The sequence below is a fragment of the Ischnura elegans genome, chromosome 8 (assembly GCF_921293095.1).
Source record: "Ischnura elegans chromosome 8, ioIscEleg1.1, whole genome shotgun sequence".
NCBI classification, from domain to species: Eukaryota; Metazoa; Arthropoda; class Insecta; order Odonata; family Coenagrionidae; genus Ischnura; species Ischnura elegans.
In genome coordinates this window covers 105309732-105335368 of record NC_060253.1, presented here as the reverse complement: position 1 = coordinate 105335368, position 25637 = coordinate 105309732, and positions in this window count along the sequence as shown.

Here is a 25637-nt window from a genome sequence, read left to right as displayed (position 1 = left end):
CTGCCAGGTATGTGAAAGGTCGTTACGATAGTCTTGTTAGTGTAACTGACCTCTTAAATAAACTCGGATGGGAATCTCTGTCGGACCGTAGATTGAAAAATAGACTAAACCTTTTAGATAAATTCAAGAGCAGTGTCTTTTCTGACGAAGTTAACCATATCTTGCGGACGCCAACGTACTACGGAAGATCAGATCATATAAATAAAATAAGAGAGATAGATTGCAGAACAGACAGATTCCGAATGTCATTTTTTCCACGATCAATAAGAGATTATAACGGCAGCAATAGAACGCGTAAATTGATTGCATGACTTGTAGTGTAACCTACTAACCTATGTAAAACTTACTGCATGTTTCTGAATTTCTATTTTATATTCTATTTCTAACAGCATATAGTAGTATAGTTTGTTATTAGACGGGACGTTTCTTGGACGGTGTGGTGTGCATGTGGGAGTCCAAATGCATGCTGCATGCTGGTGATTGATCACCCCCTGCCAAACACCCTAGAGGTGGCTCGCAGGGTAATTTGTAGATGTAGATGTAGATGTATTATGTAGATGTAGATGCAGAACCCAGTTTGGCAATATCCATCGCACTTTCCTGTGCATTCAGTTCGAGAAAAGCGTTGACGATGCGATTGGTATGGGCCACAGAGTGCATCTTGAGCGAAGAGGTGAAGACGGTCGGTGTCGCGCTCCGCGCCACTTGTTCCCTCCTCCGACAGTCACTCACGCACGTTCGCATCCCTTCCCACAGTGCCTTGCGTCACAGTCACTCACATTCAGCCGCACAAAGCGTCAATTGGCATAACGAGCATTCAAATATTGGTTTCCTGGTCGAGCGCCCCCTCCAAGCACGCCAGTGGAATATCGCCAGTCCCGGAGAGCAGACGCCGAATGAGACACAAGGCAGGACGACGACTCGCAAACACAGTACACACAGTACACTCAATCACTCCTTCGCTCTGCATAGATATTACATGGGGCCGTGCATTAAGAGGACGTTTCACTCCCACTTGAATAATCTCTCTGCGCGACAAATCGCCCGTTTAACACTTTGCGTGACATGGGCGTAACATTACGTCTACATCTACATAATACCCTGCGAGCCACCTCTAGGGTGTTTGGAAGGGGTAGACAAAATCACAATCATGCAGCATGCAAGAGGACCGCTACATGCACACAGTACGGTCATAGTAATACTACGCACACTAACAAAATATACATGCTTATTCATAAAACAATTGCTAATGGCTAGTAATTCCTTGAGCAAATTCATGCAAGGTTAGAAATATGAAAAAACATGCAATGATTGATCCTTGCGAGCGACGCCATTAATCCTATCAATTGAGACAATGTTCCTATCCTTAATAGTACGAGGGAAGAATGACATTTTAAATCTCTCTGTTTTGCAGTCTTATTTCTTTTACTTTATTCTCATGATCGCCTCTAATACAGTACGATGGTAAACGAAGGATATGATTCACGTCGTCTTAGAAAATATCTTCTTCGAATCCTAAGTAAGTTAAGCCTATACTTCGATCTACGCTCCTGTAAAGATTCCCATCCTAACTCGTGTAACATACTTACGCCCTGTTAATCTTTCTGAAGAATTCCATGGACGCAATGTTGCGTATTTCTATTTTATTGGCTTTGTTTGCGTGAAGCTCTAATATTTCGCCCATAGTACTTTTCCAGTTTCCTGCTTAGTGGTTCTGTTGTTTCAAAAATCAACTTCTCAATTGAAAAAGAGTTCTTTTAATGTCTTGAGGACGAAAAGTCCTCTGTAGCTACCTGCACCCTTATCTCAGCCTACTTTGTGTGAAAATTCTTTGGGGGAAAGAACCGTTCGTTGAGAGTGCAGTGACCCTTTTGGACATCCAGGATTTTGAATTATTTGCTGGAAACAATGCTTTTGTATGATTTAAATAGTTTAAATAGTTCAAATTGAGCATAATAAGAAATATTATACATTTTATGGCGGTACATTAGTTATTGCAACTTTTTTATTTTTCAAAATCATTAGGTTTTTCTTTATTAAAATATATATTTAAAAGTTAACAATAAATGTTACTCAACTCATTCATAAAGAAGAGCAAAGTCCATATTTATTGAAATACACATCGATATAAATATATTTTTGATGCTAATGTTTAAAAAAAATTTGCTAATTTAGTAAAAATGGCTGAATATTTCAGTAGGGCTTTGAAATTAGTGGCCGGCACTCAAAGTGTTAAAAGAACGCCATGAAACGCGTTAATTTGTACATGTGAAGTCACACGCACCAACCCTGAAATTTGCCTCGGAAAAATATGGCCTAGTAGTGTTAAGTGGGAGCATCCAGGATCGAATTCAGGCTATGCAAGATATTTCTGGTATATGGATCCCTCCTAGCAGCAAAGTAGTACTCCAAAAAAATCGTTCCATTCTGGCTTACCTTGAATTACTAGTCCAGAAAATCGTGCATACAGAATCTGAACCATATAATCGTACCTGAAATTCCATCCATAAAATCTTACGTCAGAAAACCAGTCAACAAAACCGTGTCTCGGCTAATAATTCAATCTCCGTTTTGTGAACTCCATTTTCATTTATTTTTACACATTTCCAGGCAATACTGTTACATGAATGGTTTCATTAGTTTGGCTAAGAAACGCTACCTCCATAAATCATGTATATATAAGAACTATTTTCGAACCATTTTCCATGAAAGAACATCAAAAAGACCAAATCTGTCTGTCAAATACATCAGGTGGTTAAAATCGAGAAAATGGATTTTTAGAGATAAGACACGAAAAATTTGCTTTTTCATAAAATTAATACAATTGTTAAAAAAACGATGGAAATCGAGATTCCAAAATAAAAATTAAATTATTAGTCGAAATTCGGCTACCTGGGTAGACTAAGCGAGTAGCGCCATTCATTCCATTAATCTAGACAACGATGCCATTTTTTATAGTACAAGGAAACAATGACATTTTTGATCTCTCTGTTTTGCAGTCTCGTGTTTTTTTTAAACTTATTCTCCTGATCACGTCTACTATAATATGACGGTAAGTAAAGGATATGTCTCTCGTCGTCTGAGAAAATATCTTCTTCGAATTTACTAAGTAAGGTAAGCCTATTCCTCGCTCTACACTCCTGTAAAGATTCACATACTAACTCACCTAACATTGAAAATGCTGCAAGTTTTATGTAAACAACTCATCACGAGTCTGCGCTGTACTATGACATCGACTAGAATACAAAAGAGTTGAATTAAATCTCAATGCGCTGTGTGCGCCAGTTAGCTGTTATACTCCTTCAAAAAAAATGATGGATGGATGATATATTATAATAAAACATTCTTCCAACTATTCATTACGTCGCGCAGTGGGCTAGAAACGAAAAAAGCTGTCCAAAACCTCAAAAACGATTTCTTTGAGCTAGGAGGTTGAAACTTCGCATTAATATTCTCAAATAAATTGTGCATAACTCTCCAGATTATTTCTTACTTATTTTTTCACGTTAACAATATATATGTGGTCACAGTTGAACAAATTTAGCGAAAAACGACCAACCTCGATTTTTTCTGAAAATTGCCAACTTTATCATCGTGCAGTGGTTTCATGAATAATCGACAAAACTGTTATACCAACTTAATTGAAACTTCCTTTTCTTACATTTGAAGGGTTTTTAGAGATTTTGTTTCATCAATAACCATATATATATATATATATATATAACAAAATGGCGGAGCCTGGTTTCAGCCCATTTTTTTACATAAACGTAGAGAAAAAGTAGATATTACCACGGACGTCCGCCATGTGACCGATACCACGTCGTTCTATGAAGCTTGTACCTTGTGAGTCTAAAGTAAAACATTGCACCAACTTGCAACCCCGAATTTTAAATCGTTTTTTCGAGCGTGCGATTGACTCCGTTTCTGGCCGGCGGCGGCGGAGAATCCGGCGACGCGGCAAGCGTGTGAATGCATTTAGGTCTCATTCATTTTTATATGTGGATAATAGATACAGTAGTGATAGAAAATAATCACCAAAAAGTAAAATTAATAAATATTGCTACGAATGACTCTTATTATGCAATCGCTGGGCACTGCAAGAGGTGCACTGAAAGGTTTCTTTCTTTGAATGCATTCCATATACTACTATGGAGAATGGACTTAAATCGCGTGCTTAAAGTAGGGAAACGGACTGTTAATAAATAATTTCCTATTTATTAGCTATCTATTTATTTAAAATAGAGTATGGGGATTAGTTTAAAAAATGGCCACCAAAATCCGATGGCGGCGGTGCGTTCATTGGAAGGAAGATACAACATGGCAACACATTTGTTTATTCAAATAAAAGAAGCAGAAGTGAAATAGAAAATGTGGAAAAGAAGAGGAAGGAGCTAAAATGAAAAGATGAGAAACATAAGGTGGGAAATTTGCAATGTAATTTTTAATAAATGAAATTCTTCATATTTACCTTTTTTTTCCTAAGAAAAAAATTGTTTACATCAAAACGTATTCAAACGAAAAGAAGAGTAGGAAAGGTAGGAAGTTGGAAAGTATTTTTGATGTATTACATTCTGTGTATACAATTTCGGGGTTATCAAAATCGAAGGTGTAGTTGATATAAATTGCATGGTTAATAAGTGCACATAACTTAATGTAAATTTTAAAATATGATAATTGTTGTGGACTATAGTTCCTATCTAGCTGCATATGCACGATTTCTGTCGAAAGATTCCTAAACAAACCTTACCTAATAGGTAGGTAGGTAAAAATTGTATTATTTTCATTGTTTGTTATGGCGATAACGTTTTTATTTTGTTTACTTCCATTTTTCTGTTAATTTCCGATTTGACATGCAATTTCATACGTAAGATGGTACATGAAAGACACAGGATACTAGTACATGGATGATAAGGGCAATTATTGGTATTTCTTATTCAATTGTTTGTACTACGAAAATCACGTTTCATTGAGTGACTAAGTTATTTTGCGGTTAACATATTCAAAATCATAGCTTTCGTAATTCCTTGCTAATCAAAAGTTGTCATCCGCTACTCACGATATGATTTTTATTGCGTATTGTCACGGATATTAAAACTGTAAGGAGATGTTTAGTATTCCGAAACATTAAAACTTTAATAAGATTATTTATTATCTTGTTATTGCAACACTGCAAATTGACAATAATTGCTGTATGTGGGCTTATGAAATAAATAAAATAAAAGAAGTGCTCCTGAAGAATTCGCTATCATGATGAATAATCATGTGATAAAATCCGTCATACTAGACCCGATTCATGGCAAGGTTCCCACCTAGTTCGTTATAGTCAACTTGCACTAATGCAAAAAGCCTGCAAAGCAAGCGTTCTTGCGTATCTGCAATAGATATTGATATACATATTCAATACTTACGAAATACTATTTGTGTGTGTGAGTATGTCATCCTCTCCTAATCTTACGAAGGAAAACTGCAGTCGCACCTTATTCATATTTCAAGAATTTGGTTGAGTAATTAGAACAATTATAAATGAATGTGTCTGGCACTGATTATTATGGCAACCGATTTGCCAGGTCACTGGGGATCGTGTTCGATGCCCCCTGCAGGCATTTACACCTCTTTTTTGTGTTTATTTGGCGGAAATTTGCATTGAACTCCTAATTTTATGATTTTCAATCAGAAAAAGTTTTTTTGGGTGGAAAATCTTTCATATGCGCATGCTACGTTGGGTTTATTACACTTTTGACTTTGGTAGTTTTTATCGAACTGATGCGTGCCATATTGATAGTATTTTTGATCTTCATTTATCAAACTTGTTTGGTAAAAGTTACCGAAATATTCTATGTTCCATATGAGCCCAAAGGTGTGATGAATTTGATAAGAAACTACTATTACTAACTATACTTTTCTCAGTGAGAACTCGTTTCTAGTAATGCTTTATCAATTAAAATGTAATTAACGTTAGTTCATTGTACTTAGTAAATTCATTGCGTTATGATTTTAAGTATTAATTGTGTGCTATGATCGAATATGTGCCGGACGTCTTTCGTTGCATATGAAGCAAATAATTTAGAGACTAAGTAAGGCTCAGAAAATTTATTTTACGTTTTTAGTCTCAAAAAATGTATTCAGAAAAACGTTGCTCTTTAATAAAAAATCATTTTTATATTATAACCTATGTACTATATTCTCGTTTTACCTGTGGAAGGGGAGATATTACTTATCTATCGATATACTCTAGCCAATTGAAAAAAACGATTCTTAAGTAACAAACGGCGGACGAAAATTGTAAGACCTAGCAAAGTCCGATGTCCGACCATAACAGGCTGCCATTTGCAATGGGTTTCAATTGCAGAGTCCCTCACCGAGCAAAACCGAGCACATGCTCTCCAGAATTTTACATCAGTAGTTCTACTTCTAAATAAATTCAATAAATTGTGATAATAGTGGAAGTTTGGTGTATTATAATAAAATTTATTTGCAATTTTACACAATTATTTTAATGCATACGACGCGTTTCGGCTCACAGAGCCATAATTTGATACAAAGTAATAAGTACCGGGTCTTGAACCAGATGATGGCTCCGACAGCCGAAACCTGTTGTACGCATAAAAGTAAATGTGGAAAAGTGCAGTTATATTTCATTGTAGTTGTTATATTTCTAAAAATTTCAGCGGTGAAATCATAACCGAATTCTATCAATGTCCTGAGTCAGCTCCTGCTTTCAAGTTTGTTTCACCAACTCGCTTTTAATTCAATCGTCTCCTATTTCCTGACTGGTGTTCTCCTTCTTTTTCCTCCAGCTGTGTCTCCTTGCCACGCAGTCAGCCCTGCATTCTCCCACATTGAAATTCTTCGCCAGCCAGCGCCAATGCGCGCGAGTTGAACACGAAGCCGACGTGACGAACTCAACCAATCTTTGGCCATCCCGTGACTGCATGGCGGAGAGAAATGGACCGGAAAGACTGATTGGATGAAAATAGCGCCGATAATACATACAAAAGATCGCATCAAACATGTGTCGCACGACGTCCGTGGGCGATTTGGAATGATTGGGTGGTGAGCCGCGGAATATGCACTATCCACACTGAAATGATGCTGAAATACGACACAAGAGGACTTCAGAGTGACACTTATCAACGATAATAATCAGACCTTCAACGCTTCAACATAAAAACACAATCAGTAAGTACAACCTGATCTCACTTACGGGCAGTAACTGTTCGGGAACACTTGTCCTTAATGTGATTTTATGCTTTCCCGGCGAATAATGTGGGTAAACTTTTCTCGGGATTCCCACCGGGTTAATGTTTTTATAGCGGCCAACGTTTCAAGTACCGTCTGATGATGAGTGCCGAGACGGTACTTGAAACGTTGGCCGTCATAAAAACATTAACCCGGTGGGAATCCCGAGAAAAGTTTACCCACTTGTCCTTAAGTTAGAGGTTACCATCAGAAAATATCCTTTCTTGGTGCTTCGACCGAAAATTGTTTTGGAGTCAGACATAAAGGCAACAAAATTTTATAATTTTGTAACCCGGAATCCCGAGAAAAGTTTACCCACTTGTCCTTAAGTTAGAGGTTACCATCAGAAAATACCCTTTCTTGGTGCATCGACCGAAAATTATTTTGGAGTCGGACATAAAGGCAACAAAATTTTATCTGAAATGTCAAAACTGAAAAATCAATCACAAAAATAGGTGAGCTTTCAATGTATAGAATGTTATCAATGAGGATATTTCAGTGAAAAGTAACACTAGCAGGCGAGATGTAGTGGGATGACATCCTATAAGTATTGAAAAAACAGAGAGATGGCACTTTCCCACAGGTTTGTTATTGACATAACGACGCTTTTCGACCGTCAGGTCATTATCAAGTACAATGCAGTACAAACGCTATTACAACGGGACTTCGTGCTTGATAATGACCTGACGGTCTAAACGCGTCGTACTGTCAATAATAAACCTGTGGGAAAGTGCCATCTCTCTGTTCTTTGAATACTTATAGAATTTCAGTTGACAAAAGAATAAGTCTTTGGGCTACTCTTGTATTTACGAGTCTTAAAAAAGAATCAATCACTGAACACCGTGGCAAGAGGGGTAAAAAGGCCGTGGCGGGTTATGAAAGTCAAGTGAGTTTTAGAATTATTCGAACTCCCACCCTTGATTCGGGCGGCAGAAGACCCTTTCCCGTTGTGTTAAAAGGAAGTTTATTGTCAGATCCTTGATGGCAGATTGGTTGATCTGCTTGTCGAACCATTGCATTATATTCTTAGAAGAAACACTTTTTATTCTTGGGAGATGAATGCCACATAAATTGAACTTGGGAAGTGATGCCAGCTATAAATTTCTTAATTTCCAAACGAAGCTCGGTGTAACTTAAAACTAGTCACATTATATGGTCTCTCAAACGGATGCATCTTCACTCTTAAATAGCTGATTGGAAAGGCATTACTGATTTACTTTTAAGAGTTATATAATTGCTTCTTGATCTTTTTCTATGCTTATTACTCTTATTTTAAACTCAGCAAAATCATAATTCGGTATGGAACCATGAGTTTAGTATTTCAATCTACCCAGCCTCAGGTGGCAATAGCAAAAAAAAATTAAATACACTTTTCACTTTTTGGGTTTTGGCCAGGAATTTCGGAAAAGTCGCCTACTGGCTAATCATATAGGAAAGTATGTACCGTAATGGTGGATAATTTTAAAGAAATAAACTCACTATAGTTCCAAGAGTAATGACCATAGATATCCACTATTGATATTACACAGTAAATTCGCAGAAAAAGAGGCGATAACATTAATAATTAAATGTGTTAAAATTGGTAAATTTCCGGTCTACTTCAGTGTCTCTGGAAGTTTTTGGAATTGAAATCAGTTTTGGGACTTGTTAATTTGTCAATATCCTCTAAACGGTGGTTTGATTACCCAAATCATGATCATCCATTACTGACGTTGAATATATCAAGCTAATCAGGCTGTAAGCATTCCAGATGTCAAAGAACCAATCGTAGTTATCCATTCGGCTTTTCATCGTTAGACTCACTGAGTTCACCCTATGACAAAACACTAAGTCTCCCTTCAGATTTTATTTTGGACACGGTCGCTATTTTCTATTGCGTCCTAGGAAATTTTGAAGAGACTACGGTCGCATCACAACCGCTTGGCTCGTAGTTTTTCGTGCGTACGAGTGGCAGTGCATGATGCAGATTCCAACGGCACCCACCCAATCCGCCTGCTTTATCTCGACTCCGCATGACGTCAACGGCGCCTAATTGAATGGAATGCCACTCCTCTGCGCTCTGCTTCCGCCGCGTGGCGCCGGAGGGAGCCACCGTCGGGTGGGTCCACGCGGATCTCTGTCGAAAAACGCTCCTCTCCATTGACATATGTTGATGGCGTGCCTTTTTCATAACCATGGAGTGCACGTGGGTCTCACATGTGCAAAGTCACCCCCTGACAAGCACACTTGTTAAAAGAGATAAAATAGGAATAGAACCTGAGGTTTCAGGCGAGATGGAGTGGAAACGTGACATAATGAAGAAGCAGGAGCAATTTCCACAATTTTAAATTTATTGGCACTACCGGTTTCGCTTTACAGCATCAGTAGGGGAACCAGGGGCCTTCCCACCAACCCCTTTGGAGTGAAGACATTAAGGCCAACTTGCTGTATATTCGTCATACTTTCTCATTGACTCCATCCTCGGTTTTTCCAAGCACCTGTGATCGTACACCCTTCCCTTCCTTTCTTCCCCTTCCTCCACCTTCCCGTCTTACCACCCCCATCCTGCCTTCCCTGTTTAAGACGTTGCACACTTGATATATTGTACCTGATGATGCTGTAAAGCGAAACCGGTAGTACCAATAAATTTAAAATTGTGGAAATTGCTCCTGCTTCTTCATTGGGTAAAATAGGCTCTGCATGTTTAATTAATACAATATTATGCTTGTGAATCCTGAATTTTAGCATAAATTTTTTGTCATTAGCTCATGAATGAATCACTTAATACGACAGCTTGTAGTTTTTCTATTGCTAACGAGCGGCGAGCGATGGTAGGTACAGGCAGAAGAGAAGAATTCAAGGCTAGCATTAAATTAGGGAAACAAAGCCTGGAAGAGTTGGATGAATTCTGCTATTTGGGAAGCAAGATAACTAGCGATGGGAGAAGCAAGAAAGAAATCATCAGTAGAATAGCCCAGGCGAAAGGTGCCCTCGAAGATGCACCGAAAACTCAAACGGACATAAAAGCCATAAGATTACCATGTGCCCTCCTCGTTAACTCAACAGTACACGACAGGAAATAAATCCCTAACCTTTCCAAAATGTTTTAAGCTGAAATAATTGAGAAACTTCAAATTGTTGGATATAATCACGCAATCTGATGGAGTGAGGTTTAACAAAGCATAAGCTCCTCCATATGCTAAGAAAATCAAGTGTTCAATTCCCATGTAAAATACAATGAATAGCTGAATAAAATGCAATATACAACCATATTCACGGGCAGAATGTAAATAAATCGTACTGTAACGGGTAATTGCTTGTATTATTTGCGAATCATTGGAGACGGGATGGATTTATAATAATAGCTAAATCGGCCTGTAACGCCTCACAGTCTGGTAGTGTTATGTTTTTAATTTTCAATCGAAAGAGTTTCGTTCAGGTGTCTTCGTCATTCAGCGAGGAAGAAGAAAAGTTTTCAACAGCAAAACTTTGATTGCTTGAACGCCTCCTTGATGCATTTAAAGAATCCCTCTCGAAAACAAACTTCTGCATTACCTTGAAAACAGTTTAAAAAAAACTTAAATTGAATGAATAACCAAAAACAATGCTGAAAAATAGCGAAACTAAATTAAACAGAACAAGGGCGTGGTGTTACAGGCCCTTAAAATTTGATATTATCTGTTTCCAAGTCCGAATTTACAGCTCCATTCCCGCAATACAATAGACTGTAGGTTTTATTATTCATCCTGATTCAGCCAAAGGTGGCCAGCACCCTTGACTGTGGTCCTTAATGGACGATCTGGATGCATTTGTGTGTGCAATGATCTTAAAGCGAAACTTGAAGTTTGTACGTAGTGGGAGGTCTCCATATTATGCATAACAAACACTTTGTCACTTCCTCAAAATATATTTTTTAAATTCTATTTTATGACCGGTTTCGGCTGTAACACCATTATCAAATACAGAAAAAAAAACAGCGGTAGATTTCTCTTGACAGAGAGAGATAAACGTGGTCTTATCAATATGAACCCCTCACCAACAAGGTTTTATGGCCTCCTTAAAATACATACGATCAATTATCCCATCAGACATGTAACATCACATGTCTCATTTCCAACGCACGGACTGGCATACAAGTTGAACTCCCTTTTTCGCAGCATGCCATCATACATCCCGAAATTCGGAATTAAAAACTCATTTGAGCTTTCACGAACTTTTGACTCCATGATTCATCTACATCTACATCTACATAATACCCTGCGAGCCACCTCTAGGGTGTTTGGCAGGGGGTGATCAATCACCAACATGCAGCATGCAAGAGGACCGCCACTTGCACACCGCACGGTCATAGAAATATTACACACACTAGAAAAATATACATGCTTATTCATAAAAAATGGCTAATGGTTAGTAGTTCCTAGAGCAAATGCATGCAAGGTTAGAACTATGAGAAAATATGCAATGAGTGATCCTAGCGAGCGACGCCATTAATCCTATCAATTGAGACAACGTTGCTATCCTTAATAGTAGGTACGAGGGAAGAATGACATTTTAAATCTCTCTGTTTTACAGTCTATTTCTTCTATTTTATTCTCATGATCACGTCTACTATAGCATGATGGTAAACGAAGGATATGATTCACGTCGTCTAAGGAAATATCATCTTCGAATTTCCTAAGTTAGTTAAGCCTATACTTCGATCTACGCTCCTGTAAAGATTCCCATCCTAACTCTCCCGAGTAATTCTTTATTGATTTCTTCTGATATTTCGAATTCTTTTACTTGAGTCCCCGTTAACGAGGCTCTCAAAGAGGAAGAAAAATTCCGAGATAATTCGGAAGTCGCCACCGAACTCTTAACACTAATGAAACCCCGTACCAGTCAAAATTATTTTTCATTTGACCACAAATTGTAGCGTATGAATGAAGCCATGGGCTGTCCGCTTTCGCCTCTTCTAGCTGATTTTTAACGCTAAGGACGTTTTACCAGAGAGGAGAAGAATCCTCGTTTTTACTTAAGAATGTTTTATTAGGATAGATATGCTAATGATATGATTTGTTGGTGGACAGGCAGCAAGCGACAACTTGACCGATTTTCATCCCTTTTAAATGGCCTCCACCAGAAAATTACATTAACCATCGAAGTTGGAGGACCAACTTTAAATTTTGTAGACTTGACCATTTCCATTGAAAATAATAGGCACAGGTTTTCTATTTGCAGAAAACCCACCCATATTGATGCCATAATACCAAACAGCTCATGTCATTCCCACTACCATAAACACGCGTCCTTTCACCCTATGGTTCACCGTATAGTTCAAATTCCCCTACGGGGAATTGATTTTAAACAGAAATTAAATGCTATACGACAAATTGGTCATAACAACGGATACGGGCAATCTTTAATCACACGGATTAAATAGGAAATTAAAAAGGATAGACAAAGGTGTAAAATACCTTTAATCGGCCCTATACAATGCTATAACCCAAGAACTCACTCACTCCCATAGCCATTTATACCCTAAATGGTATTTAGCCTCGCCAACTGTCTGCCTCCAACTCTTTCTCACTTATGCATCCGCCTCGCTGACTCCCATTTTCCCCATATCAATCTTCACCTCATCCTTCCATCTTTTTCTCGGTCTTCCTGGAGGTCGTCTTCCATCAGGATTTTCTGCCCAGACTTGTTTTACTAGGGCCTCTTGCTCTCTTCGTAGTAGGTGCTCTGCCCATCGCAATCTGCGGCTCTTGGCTTCGGCTACTGCGTCTTGCGAATTGAAAAGGTTCCTGTAAAGAAGTATTATTATTAAATTATTTTTTCCGATAAATGTAGGTTTCCATGGGGGAGGAGTACTGAGTAGGTTTCAGATCTTCGTCATTCCTCCTCCTGTCCGTCCATTTCACCTTCTCCATTCTTCGCCATACCCACATCACGAATGACTCCAGTCTTCTCTCGTCCTCCTTCCTTGGTGTCCACGTTTCATCTACATCTACATAATACCCTGCGAGCCACCTCTAGGGTGTTTGGCAGGGGATGATCAATCACCAGTATGCAGCATGCATTTGGACTCCCGCAACGTAAAGAGCTACACTCCAGATCAGAATCTTCACTAACCTTTTCTTTAAACTCTTAGATAATGATCCTCTTATTAGCTCATTCCTGTTCGTAAACGCCTCCTTTGCTAGTACAATTCTCTTCTTGATGTCCTTAACCACTGTATCCATTTTCCTGTAACGTGCTGCCTAATTGCTCAACCTGCTCAAGTTTTTCCCCACCCACCTTTATCTTAGTCTTACATTCCCCACTCGCAATGCTTTACAAAACCGCATAACCTTGGTCTTCTTGTGATTAATCCTCATCCCATACTCCTCGCAACGCTCCTCTAACGCATCCACTGATCCACTGATAACACATCCTGAAGCCCCTTCGCTGACTAGCTAATCAACGCCTAATCATCCGCGAATCTCACTTATTTGAACATCATTCCTTCCACTTTTATTCCAGCTTCTAAATTATCCCACGCTTCCCTTACCATCTCCTCAGAGTATACGTTAATAAGCAGCGGCGATAGGGGGCAGCCTTGCCTCACACCTCGGCCAATGCTTGCCCATCCAGATTCTCCGTCCGCTACCCTCACTTGCACAGTCTGGGCCATATACAAATTACGAATGAGCCGCCTATCCCTCCAACAGACACCTATTTTCTTGAGTGTATCCATTAACTTTGCCCAGTTCGCTCTATAAAACGCTTTTTCAAAATCCACGAAGCAGGCATACACGTCCTGGTCATATTCTAGGTTCCTCTCCACCAGGGAACTCATTATCGCTATTGAACCACGAGTTCACTTCCCTTTTCTAAAACCAAACTGATCTTCACCCAAATACTCGCTTGCCCTCGCCTCCATTCGTTTATTCAATATCCTCCGTACCTACCACTTTCGCAGCGTGCGATATTAGACTAACGGTCCTATACTCTCCGCATTCCACAGTTTTCTTTTTTTTTTGGTGGCGGAATTAAAACCGTATTCACGAAATCCTCCAGCTAGCATCTTTCCTTATAGATCCTGCGTACTAGGTCGAAGAAATCTTTTCTTAATATACCTTCCTAGATTCTGCAGAAGCTCACATGAGATATTGTCCACGCCCACTGCTTTCCTAGCCTTCATATCACGAAAGGCTCTCTCGATTTCCGCATCTAAGATCCCCGGCCCAAGATTTTCCTCCTCCAATGCACTTTCATACTATAAAGTCCATCTCTCTGGTCTGTTCATTCCGTCATACAGATCCTCCACGTATTCCTTCCATCTACTCTGTACCTCTTCTCTCTCAGTTAGCATCCTCCCACCTTTGGCGTTAACTTTAGACATTGTTTGCCCTCTTTTTCCCTCAGATAGCGACTTAACTTTGGCGTTCTAGACGCCTACCTGCCCTTCCTTCTGAAACTTTTCCATTTCCTCGCACAATCTTTTCCACCAAGCCTACCATGTCCTCTAAGTTTCACGCCGTAATTGATTATTTAGTTTAGTTCCCTATACATCCTTTAGCCCTGCTCTGTGTCCACGCTCATCCACTTCCCCCTTTCTTCCATTTCTTTTATCATTTCCTCCGTTATCTGCGGTTCCTTTATCCATCTACTTTTAACGCAGCCAATTGACTTCTCAGTCGCTTTGACTAATCCAACTTTAATATTATCCCATTTCCTCAACATTTGCGTATCTTCAATCTCCCGGATGCTTTTTTCCACTAGTTCCTGATATTCTCTCCTCATACTCCCCTTCAGAGCTTCTACATTCCATTTCTTCGCCTTCCTCACCTTCAAACATCTTTTGAATCTGACGTTGCATTTTATAAGTACTAGTTTGTGGTCTGAATCTGCATTCACTGCAGGGAAACTGCGCGAGTTTTACACACTATTCCTAAACATCTGTCTCACCATGATGTATTCCATCTGATATCTCCCCGCCTTTCCCCGATTAAGGCGTTCCAGTCCCCCAACACCGCCAGATTTTTCTTACCCGGTGTCTCTCTAATTATTTCCTCGAGCTGTTCATACACCTCATCTACTTCTTCCTCCCTATGATTGCTAGTGGGCATGTAAACTTGAACCACCACGAGGTTGGTGAGTCGTGCTTCAATTTCTACCTCAAGAAGTCTATCACTTGCCTGATCTATACCTACCACACGCTTACCCATCTTTTAGTTTAATACTAAAGCTACTCTTCGTTGACTTTCCTCACCACCATGGGCGTACCCAGAATCAAAACTAGGGGGGCGAAACTAACTGTGGTGGTTCAGTTGTAACTTTTTTGCACAGAAAAGGTTAATGAAAATGAAATTTTGAGAACATTATGAGAGCAATTTTTTAGTTTTCATAATTATTTGCTTGAAAAAATAATGATTTTTATTTTAGTTCCGTATCATATGCTAATATCATTTTTCTTCAAAGGGAAAATTTGTTCGTAACTTTTCTTTTTTGCTAAATTTATTTTCGCTTCTAGGGGGGGGGGGGGGCAGTTGCCCCCAGCTGGGTACGCCCATACTCACCACTTCTATGTATAACCCTGTACCCATCACTCCATTAGTCTCACCCATCCTTCCACCTCACGTCGCATAATCCTAAGATATATATCCTTTCTTTATCCATTTCCCTTTTCATATTATCTAGTTTACCCGCCCTCATCATAGTCCTCACATTCCACGTCCATACATTCATTGATGCCTTCTACTTCTCCATTCTCTTGGTCTTCTTCTCCCCCTCCTTGGATGCTGCCGCTGATGCTGAAAAAGATGACGATGATATGTCTCTGCAAGGATTTCGCGTGATTAGGACCCCGAGGACCTTAGCAACCTCGTTGCCACCTACGACACCCGCCTTCAAGGGCTGAGCCGAGTGATTCTATCCGAGGCTCGTTCGATCAAACTCAATGTTTTAAGGGAAGAGATAGTTGGCAGTGTTCCCCACTTCCATTCCAACAGTGTTTTTTACGTGACACTATCACGTGGACTACCTTTCGTCTGGCTACTACCCTTCGACCTATCTGGCATGGGTAGCCCTACCGGGAATAATTTATAATTAATCCCGCCAGTGGCTGCTCCATGGGAACGTGCAAGCCTTTCCACCGCGACAAGATTGTAGCCCAAGGGAAAGGTCGGAAAGTATACAGACGAATATTAAAAGTGTAATTCAAACAAATTAGCTCATTGCGTAGGATAATTAGAATAGACTGACGTAGTTATTGCGATCCAACTTGCAGAACTTACACTATGGTTAAAATCATTTAATCGACCCTAAGCATGCGTCACTCTGCTTCACTGCACGCGCTGAAATTCGTTGATAAAGTCTTTTAGCGTTCAGATTCGGAAAACGAGCTCCCTATTTTCTCATAGTTAACATCCTAAGTAGTATCATTCAATTTATAAGCATTTTAGATCTCTCATATGCTCTCACGTTGCAAACTCTTTCCTTGAAACATATTCACAATTGTACAAGCTGCTCCTTTTATTTGCTTCCCATTTGAGACGTTGTTACCAAAGACAATTAGAAAGGCCACTTTAATTCTCATGCAGGACCAGTGGCGGATACCCCTGATAGCGGCGAAATAAATGTTTTTTTTTCTTCTTCCAACCGGGACTGAATACCTTTCAGAATGCAGCCGACAGGTTTTGCCGCGAGCGGAACGCGTCGCGACATTCATTTTGTCGCCGAGGTGGTCCGAATTTCAATTTCAGGAGAGAGAGTTGAGAGGCACATTGGGGAGGAGAAATGTGGCGTGGATTGAAAGAGAAGGAAAACACAAAAGGGGAGGCTAAGGCATCGAATGCCAGGAGAGCGCTGATATTAACATTCCTTAATATTCCATTAAAAAATCAACGATAACGGGAATTTCATACAGACCTTTGACTTTCTGGGCTTTTGAAAAAGCTTTCACGCTACCTATAACCTTTCATTCCATGGCACACTTGTCAAAATCCATCACTCTAGGTTTTATGACTATACACTGAATGGAATCATTATCTAGCACAATTAACCGCCAGGGCGGTAGCGCCCCCTTTGGGAACCACTGGTCTAGAGGCCCACGGAAAGCCGAGGGTGTCCGCTGCTTGGAAGTGGTGCAAAACTTGTTCATTTATATTTCATCTACACCAGGAAGTTATATTCAAATAGATGATTTTGAAACAGTCCTCAGCTGTTTCTTATTTATAAATCAAGCTTACAAATTATGATACATAATTATTATCCATTTTCGTCAAAAACTGCTACGGCTGTACAGACAGTGGTACCCAGATGTTAAGCGAATTAGGCTGGGAGCCGCTGGAGACGCGGAGGCTGCGCGCTAGGCTTAGATTGCTTGAGCAATTGAAAATGGATATCTTTAAGAGCGACACAGAGAACATAATATTAGAGCCTCACTATATTTCCAGGTCCGAAAGAAGCGTAAATTAAGAGAGATGTTTTGCTGAACGGATAGATATGGGAATTCGTTTTTCCCCCGAACCATAAAGGACTTTAATAAACTCTAGTCCCAACTTCTTTAGAGCACTTCATTTTTTTTAGCTGTAAACGGCTGGTGTCCTAACACCCCCAGCCAAGCGCCTTTTAGGCGGCTTGCGGGGTATTATGTAGATGTAGATATTACTAGTTACGCTTCCAAGGATTTTTAAAGTTTCACAACGGCAGACAACGACATGATAAGAATCCATCATCTAATTCATTCTATTCCTGAAGTGTCGTCCACGCTTCCAATTCGGAATCTCTAGCTTTTTTGTTTTCGCCGCGAGGGAATTCCACGGCGTCGGCCATGGAGAGACTTTTGCGTTTTCCCACGGTTATCGGCGATTCCAACTCTTGAGACGCTGGTTCGGAGGCTGGGCGGGAGCGTTGATCAGAGCGACGTCAATTGATTGGACCAACGAGGCGACCTTGGGTGTGGTCCCACTAATCCTAGGTCAATCGCCCTCAATGCGAAAAGAAATGCTTCGGGAAAATGATGGAAATGAGATTCAGAAATGGACCAGAACGCTGGTCGCGCGTGAGATATTAAGGCTACCTTCAAGTACGATTCGCCACGACAACACGCTTTCATACATACGCTTTTTTGAAGTTTTATCCGTATTTATGAGTATATTGCCACTTTTCACGTATGAAATACCCCAGTGATAATCACTGAAATTAGGCTGCTACATAGAAAAATACGGTGCATATTTTTCTATTAATGATTTATGCAGATTTCGAATGAACTTTCACTCATTTTCAACCAGCTAATGATTTTCGGTCTCCATGGATTAGCTTATAACAAATCCTCAATGCCGATAGATTTAAAGGGAAATATTTCAGACTGGATATTGCGAGAAGGATATTCAATATCAGAGTTTCAACCTTCGGATGGGACGCTCAGCTGTGGACTCTTTCGTTTAGGGTCGAATGATTCCTTCGCCAGGTCTTTCTCAATTCTTTCAATCAGCTTAGCGCTTATATAGTGTGAGCTATCTATCGCCTCCTCCCGAATTCAGTGCCAAATACACGCAGTTAGGTCAACTGGGGTAACTTTCACCCTTTCCAGATATATTTGGCTCAGAGACGTAAAAAAATTCTTAGTCCTGTATTTTGCCATTCGCTTTGAGTTATCGACTTATTTCTTGCATCAGTAACAGAAAGAGGAACTGGCTTCAGTTCTGAATAAGTTCGGGTTTCATTTCCGAGTCGTGCCCATATTAAAATAATAGTGAACCTTACTAAGTTTTTTTCTTTATTTCCAATATGGAGAGATTTCACAAAGTAAAGCCTGAAGTTATCAGTTATAGTTATATATACATTGCTACATTGCAGTATTATATGATTTTTCCAAGCAAAAATGTTTTTTATTTTTCATTTTTAACAGAATAAAATTAATTTCCATGTTAAAATCAAGTAACACTTGAAAACAGTTTACTGAGGCAATTTTTTGGGGGTATCTTTGCTCCAACTCACGGTTTAGAACTAGATTTGTATTCCTTCATTAGATTGGGCCAACGTTTTCCCACTTCAAGATTACTTTGGCCAAAATTTTTGAGAAAATACTCTGGTTGTTAACATAGTAAGAGGTTCATAAACAGACAAATCAAAGGCACATGATCAGTCAATAATTTAAACCACTTCATAGACATTGTTTATTCATATTAAAATCAGATAAGGATGTTTGTTTCCAAGAAATCATGAAAAATTGGGCGAAAGTTGCCCCAGTAGACATTAGCTGCAATGTATACTTATTAGTCCGTGAAACTTATCGTTAGTGCTTCCGTGTATTCATGCCGGGAAAAATCCTATGTTAGCATTTAGCATGTCGTCAACGTCCATATTCCCTTGAATTTCTTCCACAATCGTAGTCCATGCCCAGAGATAATTATTTCGTATAAGTTTTATATCCAGCGCTTGCGATTTTTAGGGACCTTACATTGGCGGCTAGCCCATAAGGACTCTCGGACGCTGCCCCTCCCAAAGATTTGAAAAAGGGAAAAAAAATTAAATACCCATTCAATTATAATTATACATCTAATTAACCAAAGTGTTTTTTCAATCGCATACATCGAAATTGTAGGAATACACGCAAAAATAGCGCGAGAAGTTCGCAGTTGTAGCCGCGGGGCGCTGGCCAGAACGTCCCAATCCGTCAACATGCAGTTATATGAAGAGTAGTAGTGGTGGGGACTGCTGGTGCTATGACGCGTTTAAACTTGTGCCTTATGGAAGTTTTGGGACGCCGCCCGAGTTTGCGCAGAGCGACGTATCTAGTGAGTTGGCATCGCCGCGCCGCCCGGCGGCCGTTTAATCTTGGTGTTGCAGAATGCCTTGTTTTGGTGACCAGTTGACTCATTATGTGTAAATTGTTTTAATGTAAATAGGCCTAGTTGTAGTTGAGTTAATCGAGTTAGTGATTATTAGTGTTTTAGTGTTATTGATTGTTTTGTGTATAATTGAGTCATAATGGTCTCTAGATTGCCTTAAAAACTCACTAAAATGTACAAAATATTCAAACATTTTGACTCCCCCGGTGGAGTGTGCCCCTCCCAGCATTTGTTTCTCGAGCCGCCACTGGGACCTTACTTAAGTTTATCCCTTTGAGAGCCTAAAAAGGCATTCGAAATACAATTATCAAATAAAGTATTATAAGAATTTCTGTCGAAAATGTAAAATATGCAAACGTCGTCGGTCGAATCATGCATGAGAGCATTATTTCTGCGAAGCGAAATTCGAAAGCATAGGATATAATTCACCCTTCATCGAGATCTATTTTGTTCTGGCTGATGGTTTAGGGGCTCATCGATGATGCTGAATGAATGCCTCCCCCCCCATCGAAAGCGCGCCTCAATAGAGAACCCCTCCTCTCCCCCCCCCCCTCCCTACGTCGTCGGTTCGAGCGCCGCAAATGGCTTTGATTGCGTTCAATAGGGAGGCTGAGTCAATCCGGCGACGATCATCACTTTGCCCTCAAGAAGCAATGCGCAAGGCCACCACTGCCAACCATAGGACCTACGCGTACAGTGATCGCGGATCAGAGCAGAGTTGACTGCGGAATAGCCTCGAACATGGCGAAATGAATACCTATGCTAAAACTTCTTAAATTGGAGTTCTCCACGACAGTCGAAAAATTGTGCACGATTTATACAGGGTGTCCCATTTATCTTGACCACCCGAAATAACTTCTTGTCCAGATGCAAATTCAAAAATGTGTCAAGCAAATGTTCATTGGCCGTCAGGGGGACATTAATCAGCATGGTTGCCTTCCTTGTAGCTTTGTTATTTACAAAGATGTGAACAACGGTATGTATTTTATAATGGCACGCTAGACGTGGACGCGGTTGTGGTCCCGGCTCAAAGTGACATTTGTGTTATGTTTTGACTTGCTTGTCATTTGTTTACTGCTAACTCCAGTAAGTGGACGAGTTTCTTATGCTTTCATAACGTTCTGTTTATGTTAATGGTCCACTGTGCAACATTTTAAATAAGTCTTTAGGAGAGGAAATGAATTGCCGAATAAAAAATATCGGATGCCATTTAAAAAAAGATATACCGTTTTTCATATCTTTGTTAATAACAAAGCTACAAGGAAGGCAATCATGCTGATTAATGTCCCCCTGACGGATAATGAACATTTTCTTGACACATTTTTGAATTTGCATCTGGACAAAAAGTTATTTCGGGTGGTCAAGATAAATGGGACACTGTATAAAAACCAAGTAGCCGTGACTAAATCTGGACCCAGAAGCAAGAATAAAGACAGGAGTGGGACATGGGGGGGGCTCCGACAACCCGTCATTTTCAATGTTTTCATTGAGAGAGCTATCGAATAGGGAGTGCTGGGAGTGAAAATCCACAGTTAGAAAATCGTCATGCAGATTGCATAGCAGTGACCGCGGAGACAGAGAAGCATCGGAAGAAAATTCTTATTAATATGAAAAGGACGATTATAGCCGAGTATAAGCTAAAAAACAACGCTAAGAAAATCGAGATATTGGTTTATGCATGTTATTTTTATATTATTACGATGAGAGAAGAGGCTAAGACCAACATTAAACTAGAGTTTCATAAGCATGAGGAGTACTGCTGCTTGGATAACTGAGTGTCTTGTGATGGACAAAGCAAAAACGAAATAGTCAGTAGAATAGCCCGAGTTAAGAGGGCATTCCTCTATAGTAGAGAAGTCTCTTACCGCCTGTGAATATGAGCGTTGAGGTAAGGAATCAATTCATTCGGGTGTGGTGATGAGACGTGGACGTTTGCGGCTGTGGAGAAATCATGGTTGGGATATTTCAAAATTTAGTTAATGGAAGAATGATGACGAATGTCGTGTAAGTGATGTGGAATTAATAAAGAGATTAGGAGAGAAGGAATTATTTTTAAAACTTTGAGTCGTGGGCAGGACAATTTGATTGGCCACGTAATGTCGCACGCATTTCGATGTTAGTGAGATGTGGCCCCAAGCTGCTTGTTCAGCTACGGCCATTTTTCTTTATACCCCAGTCCAATGGCTGCACTGTGTTCCTCCATACTTTGTTGTTTTTGTAGTTTATTCAGTGTCTCACGGCGTAAACTTTCTCGTACGCATTGCATTTCATACTTTGTACTCCCTCCCTCTCCATTTTGTCCTTAACATTCTAAGTTTCTAATGCATTCCTCATCCTTTTTACGTTTTAAATATCGAGTGATGTCACATTTTGATAATATTATTGACATTTTATCATTTATTTCTTGGATAGTCGTCAGCTGTGGCGTAACTATGGTGGGATGGGGGGATATTCTACCCCCAAAGCCTCAGAGAAATAAATTAAAATATTTAAAACTATTGGGCTGTTTTTACATTATAACTGCATCTACTTAAAGTTAAATTTTTTGTGCTAAAATTATGTAAAATATATTTCCAGGCATGTCATTTTTCAAAAATTTTCCCGAACCTCCACGTTGCCTGAGGGGGAGGGTCGCCAGCCCAGGTCATCCCTTTCCACCCCCCCTCCCCCAAAGCATAGTCCTAGTTACCCCACTGGACGTCAAGAATGCTTTTCTACTGTGGACCATCCAGTCGTCTCCTCAAGAATGTTGAAGCGGCTTTAATTTTCTCGCAACCGTCCCATTAATAGGGTAGTTTCCTTCATCAAAGAAAACGAAAGGCATTTATTGCGACTCGTTACCCACCATTAGACGCGCAAAACTTATTAATGGGAAATCAACATGGATTCAGGAATAACAGATCGTGCGAAACTCAGTTAGCGCTTTTCGCCCACGATATTTTAGTCTCCGGGGAAGACAACATTCCAGTAGACGTGATTTTTCTTGATTTCAAAAAGGCATTTGATAAAGTACCCCACGGAAAGTTAATAATAAAACTGAAATCTTATGGTCTAGACGAAGATGTCATTTCCTGGATTAGAGAATTTTTGAGCGACCGCGTCCAAAGAGTAGTTTTAGACGGTGCAGTCTCCAATGAGGTTAGAGTCACTTCTGGCGTTCCTCAGGGTAGTGTCATTGGCCCACTCCTATTCCTTCTTTATATAAACGACATTGGCGAAGTAGTACACAGTAAGTTACTATTATTTGCAGACGACGCTGTAGTTTACAGAGAAATCCGTTACAGCAAAGATATAGATGAACTAACGAATGACCTTGCTGCTATCCAAGCTTGGTGCGATGCTTGGCAGTTAGAATTAAATTTGGAAAAATGCGTGGTAATGAATTTCTGGAAGAAGAATAACTCCCTACAGCGTAACTATGTCATTCGGGGCACGCAGTTAAAGGCAGTCGAATCCGTGAAATATCTAGGGGTTAGACTCAATAATGATCTATCGTGGAATAAACATATTCGAGAAATAACCGGTCAAGCTAATCGTAAAATGGGTTTTGTTAAAAGAATATTAGGAAAGTGCGACGACCAAGTGAGAGAAATTAGCTACTTTTCCCTCGTTAGACCACATTTGGAATACGCTGCCAGTGTTTGGGACCCTCATGAAAAAGGCTTAATAACAGAGTTAGAACGCGTGCAAAGAAGAGCTGCCAGGTATGTGAAAGGTCGTTACGATAGTCTTGTTAGTGTAACTGACCTCTTAGATAAACTCGGATGGGAATCTCTGTCGGACCGTAGATTGAAAAATAGACTAAACCTTTTAGATAAATTCAAGAGCAGTGTCTTTTCTGACGAAGTTAACCATATCTTGCGGACGCCAACGTACTACGGAAGATCAGATCATATAAATAAAATAAGAGAGATAGATTGCAGAACAGACAGATTCCGAATGTCATTTTTTCCACGATCAATAAGAGATTATAACGGCAGCAATAGAACTCGTAAATAGATTGCATGACTTGTAGTGTAGCCTACTAACCTATGTAAAACTTAATGCATGTTTCTGAATTTCTATTCTATATTCTATTTCTAACAGCATATAGTAGTATAGTTTGTTATTATACGGGACGTTTTTTGGACGGTGTGGTGTGCATGTGGGAGTCCAAATGCATGCTGCATGCTGGTGATTGATCACCCCCTGCCAAACACCCTGGAGGTGGCTCCCAGGGTATTATGTAGATGTAGATATATATGCAGATTAGTGTAATCACAATACACATATTATTTGGTTATAGAAATCCCAGTTTAGACGAATGGCAATGGTCGATTTTAACCGCGTTTGAAAAAGGCCTGATTGGCGCCCATGCGATGCCACTCCACGTGACGTCACAGGAACCTAGTTTCTGTTCGAGTAGGTAGTAGTTTTGCATCGTCTGGGATTACCAATGCATGCATGAGGCACAGACTTCAGGGAGACATGTCTTAATAATCACCTATTAAAACTGGCTAAGGTCGGAAAGATTCCTTCGTTTGATAAGGTATTAATAATCCTTATTTAAGCCAAGCGCTACCAGCTAGCAGGATACTCTGCTGCCTACTAGCATCCTGCGTCGTATCAGCGCTCAAAGCCTCGTCCCAAGGTCCCCTCAATTGAGGCAGAGGGAAACAGAACGACGTCACACGGGCTTTTCCCAGCATTCCTACTTAGCCGTCGCGTTTTCGCGCGCTTGAAAATTTTTCTTTTCATTTAATGGCGAAAATTAGATATCGTCATTTAAAAATCTAAAAAAGAAATGCGTACTCCAGGAGTAATAATCTTTCGATATAGGCAATGAAAAACTAATGGGAAACCACCCTATTTCCTTTCTTTTTTTCGTCTTCATTTTCCGAATATCATAGCAGCCTGATAGCGAGCTAAGGTCGAACATAGACTCATACTCTGCTCTCGCAGCCTTTTTCGTGGATGTCTTACAGCAAACGTGGGCAGATTCGATATATTTCCCATTCTCTTTTCACCATAGAGACACAAATACCATCATTCAAAGGCGATTAGCAGGGGTAGAAAGCTTTGATTATCTTTGGGGCTGTTTTTACTTCCATCGGAAAGGGATTGGGGTGTCCCAATGGAATATTTCACCATTTATCCTGCATTTAATTTCCACGTTTGTACTTATAAATAACAATGACTGAAGGAAATCACCAGAAGCCGTTTCAGTGGGAACTTTTTCCAACAAAAACGAGAACGAAGTGTTTTTGAAAACCAAAACAGGTCGAAAACTTTTAAATATCTAATGAATAACAAATATGAAATACTTGTGAATTGAAAGACTGATCTGAAGTAGTAATTAACCAGGTGAAGCGTAATTCAAGTCAATTTGGCTAATAAAATGACGTCAAATTGACGAGAAAGCTATTTTTTCGAAATTTTACTCTTGCATTTTGCTATTTAGAGGAACTATATAGTCGAAAACTCGAGCAACCAAGCACTTACAAAGTCAACACCCTTACTGATTCCGAATTTGACCAACTTTTCACAATGGATGTACGCCATAGAAGCTTGTGTCGCGAAGCAAATTTGATGTCATTTTCATAAAAATTTCAAGGTTGT